The following is a 4,068-nucleotide window of genomic DNA, read 5'->3' as shown; positions in this document are numbered from 1 at the left end:
ACACAACACATAATAGATATAAGTCACCAGCCAATGACAGAAGACTCTGCAGTCCATCAAGACTTCAAATCTTGGGTTGTTAGTCTGAGCCGGGCAAGTCTGAGGTTGAAGATAAGCTGTGGACTAGGAGTGGCGTCAAAGCTAGAGAACGGGCTAAAACAAATAGCCCGGAAGGACAGAGAGAGGGGAGGTCAGACATGGAGCAAGCAGAATGGACTAAGGCATGGCTGCAGAGTAGGGTTGATTTAGGAGCAAATCTCATCAACATGGGATTCCCTTTTCTATACCTAAGCAGGGTCTTAAAATTACATATAGAATGTATAACACGAAGAGTGAACCCTAATGTAAACTATGGACTTTAGTTAATAATAATATATCATTATTATTGGTTCATCAATTGCAACAAATATACCACACCAATGCAAGGCGTTATAGGGAAAACTGGGCTGAGGTGGGGGTATGTGGCAACTGACCGTACATTCTGCTCAATTTATCTGCAACCAAAAACTGCTCAAAAAAGTCTTATTAATTAAAAAAGAGTTTCAGTTATTGTATGTCTCTTTTTCCAACCTAGATTCCTTTTTCCTTTCCTTTTTGATCCTTCTGATCCAAGCTGCCAAGACTAGTCCAGCTCATCTCCCAGTTTCCCCAGAGGCAGGATGCAATAGGGCTGGAGTGTGCATTTAAGTTGGTGTTTGATTCTTAACAGTGTTCTCACAACCTGCAGTCGTATGGTGATGGAGATGGAGCACATTTACTGAATTCACCAGTTCTGAAGCAGAAAGTTTGGCAGTTTAGAGCACGGTTCTGGAGAGAGAGCAGACCTCAGGTCACTCACCATTCCTGTGGCCACAGAAGAGTCTGAACCTTCGTGTTCTCATCTGAAGACTGGATGGTATTATTGAGGATGGTATGAGAATTAAAGGAAACAATTTTTGGGAAGAGCTTGCCTAAGATCTGATATATAGTAAGAGTGTGTTTCAGTTATCTATGCTTTATAATAAACCATCCAAACCTCAGTGGCTTTAAACAATGAATTACTGTTTCTCATGATTCTGTGGGTCAGGAATTCAGGCAGGACTCAGATGGGCCATTCTTCTGCTTCACATGCTGTCAGCTGGGGACACTCACCTGGCTACCTTCAGCTGGTGACTAAGCTGGGCTGGGAGGTCCTGGATGGCTTTCCTCATACTTCGGTGCCTCTGTGTTACTCCATGTGTCACCGTGTAGATGGCTTGGGCTTCCTCACAGCATGGCGGGCTCAGGGCAGTAGGGTTTCTTACATGATGACTGGTTTCTAAGAGCAAAAGAGGGATTAAAAAACTTTGTCTATTGGACAAAGTAAGCACAACACCAGCCCTGGTTTAGTGGAGAAGAAATAGCTGCCCCCCCCCCCCCCCATGGGAAGAGCAGCATGTGTCTGCAGGAGGGCAGAAATTATGGCAGCCATCTTTAGAGAAAACCACAGTGCTCAAATCATTATTTTCTTGTGAATTGGTTTTCCATCTTGAACAAAAGGCATTCCTGCATCTCCTACAGCCAACAGCATGCTGTAGGTAGAGTGAGGTGTCCTGGTTGTGGCAAAGGGGCTGTTCTAATTTGGCCACTGCATCTTCTCCTAATGTAAAAAAGGGCTCAGTACATTTTTAGAATTGTTCTATCAACAGTTTGTGCTCATCAAAGCGTATCATTTACTTTGTATTTTATTTCATGTCATATTATTTTGAATCATGTTTTAAAAAAATCACTACTTCTTTCCCGAGGAAACACCAAATGGCGAATGACGCCAGTGCTGAGGGAGGGCCAGGAGGCCCTGGGGCCCTGGAACCCGAGGCCGTGGCGGCTTCCGTGGAGGATTTGGTGGCGGCATCCGTGGCCGAGGTCGTGGCCGGGGTCAGGGCTGGGGCTGAGGCCAGGGAGCTTGTGGAGGCAAGGCCAGGACAAGGAGTGGATCCCCGTCACCAAGTTGGGCCGCCTGGTCAAGGACATAAAAATCAAGCCCCTGGAGGAGAGCTACCTTTTCTCCCTGCCCATTCAAGGAAGCTGAGATCACGGACTTTTTCCGGGGGGCATCCCTCCAGGGTGAGGTTTTGAAGATTATGCCCCTGCAAAAGTAGACACGGACTGGCCAGAGGACCCGGTTCAAGGCATTTGTTGCCACTGGGGACTGCAATGGGCATGTTGGTCTGGGTGTTAAGTGCTTAAAGGAAGTAGCCACTGCCATCCGAGGGGCCATCATCCTGGCCAAGCTCTCCATTGTCCCTGTGCGGTGAGGCTACTGGGGGAATAAGATCCACAAGCCCCACACTGTCCCTTGCAAGGTGACCGGCTGCTGTGACTCTGAGCTGGTGGCCTCATCCCCGCCCCCAGGGGCACTGTCATTGTCGCAGCCCCTGTGCCCAAGAAGCTGCTGCTGATGGCTGGTATGGATGAGTGCTATACCTCGGCCAGAGGCTGCACTGCTACCCTGGACAACTTTGCCAAGGCCACCTTTGATGCCATCTCTTAAGACCTACAGCTATCTCACCCCAGATCTCTGGAAAGAGACTGTTTTCACCAAGTCTCCCTAACAGGAATTCACTGACCATCTTGTAAAGGCCCACACCAGAGTTTCTGTGCAAAGGACCCAGGCTCCAGCTGTGGCCACCACATAATTTCAAACCAGAAAAATAAAGTGAATTAAGCCCCCCCCCCCAAAAAAATAAATAAAAAACCCTCTAAAACAAACACAGACATACTATTTAAACGTATCATTTTGTACTTATATTTATACCATAGAAAGACTACTCACACCATAAAAAAGAAAATAATCTTGATCAAAAAGTGAACCCACACTGGCTTCTATATTTGAGAGTGTTTTTCCTTTGAACTGGCATGTCCTTACCTGTCCTTAACTCCTTTCCTCCTCCCTTTTGTGGGCAAAAGAGCACTTATTTATCTTGCAAGACCCAGCTTCCTTTATGAAGCCCCTATTGACATACCTGCCACCAAGTAAACTTTATTACTTTTTTTTTTTTTTTTTATGGCCCCACTGCACCCTGAAAGCCTCTACCTTAGTGATCAGAACTTTTATTGCACTCATATTTATAAAGACTAGTCAGATCACTGTTTGGCTGGTGGCACAAGGAAAAGAACCCCTAAGTGCCTCCCTGTGCTATGTGGGGGGGTACAGAGAGGGATAAGATCAACCCTTTGCTCCTGGGAAGCTCACTGTTTATTGGAAAAGGTGGTTATAAAATACATACTTAAAACAAAATTTCAGGGCTAGAGATCTGCACAGGGTATTATGGAAGCACTTGAAACCACTTGAGTGGGAGTTTCATTTGGCAAATGCTAGGAAGGCTCCCTAGAGAAGGTAGATTTCAGAGTCATCAATATAGTGATCTCAAAAACCCCAACTTCAGCTGCTGTCTTTTTGGTGCTGAAGTAGGTGTAAGGCTCCAGGCATAATCGGTGTGATCTCAGAGAAGTGAAGAGAGCTATGGGCCATGTCTACATAGAAGAGATGGGGATTTTCTATGGTTTAGGTGAGTACTGAGGTTGTGAGGATCCCAGTCAGGGCCAGGGCATCTAAGAAATTGGCAAGATGTTGGTAAGGGTACTGTTTTAGACTGTTTTGTTTCCCTGTGGGCTGGAGAGGTACTTTTACTTTGAAGAAAAGACATGCAAAAAAGCATTTGAACAAATGAAAAATTGCCCTTGAACTGACCTTTACCTGATGGGCTACTGTAACAGTCAGCTTTTGGTAGGTTATGCTGTTGTAACAAACAACCCTCAAATCTTGGTGGCTTATAAAACAAAGGTTTGTTTCTCACATTACATGTTGACTTCCTGTTGTCTGCACTCTGATCTATGGGTCTTCTTCATTCCAGGATCCAGACGGAAAGAACAGTGTCCTTCTCAGGCTGGGTTATTTGGGGGCCGAGGGACAACGATGATGGTGGAACCACATGATAACGGCTAAAGCTTCTATTAGGAAGTGGTGCTTGCACTTCTGCACATATTTAATTTGTCCAGCAGTGAGTTACAATCTCACAGAGAGGGGCTCTGAATGACAGAAACAATACA

The 4,068-nt window shown here is 45.7% G+C and overlaps 1 pseudogene across 1 annotated transcript; it reads left to right on the top strand.

The window, feature by feature from the left end:
• Positions 1 to 1,773: 1,773 nt before the first annotated feature.
• On the top strand, positions 1,774 to 2,654 carry LOC308546898 (small ribosomal subunit protein uS5 pseudogene; annotated as a pseudogene). The gene has a single exon. The product of its transcript is annotated as a small ribosomal subunit protein uS5 pseudogene (transcript).
• Positions 2,655 to 4,068: the final 1,414 nt, after the last annotated feature.

The sequence above is a fragment of the Miniopterus schreibersii genome (genome assembly GCF_964146895.1).
Source record: "Miniopterus schreibersii genome assembly, chromosome: 17".
NCBI lineage: Eukaryota > Metazoa > Chordata > Mammalia > Chiroptera > Miniopteridae > Miniopterus > Miniopterus schreibersii.
Note: the sequence above shows the minus strand (reverse complement) of the source record. Positions and strands in the feature narration are given on the sequence as shown.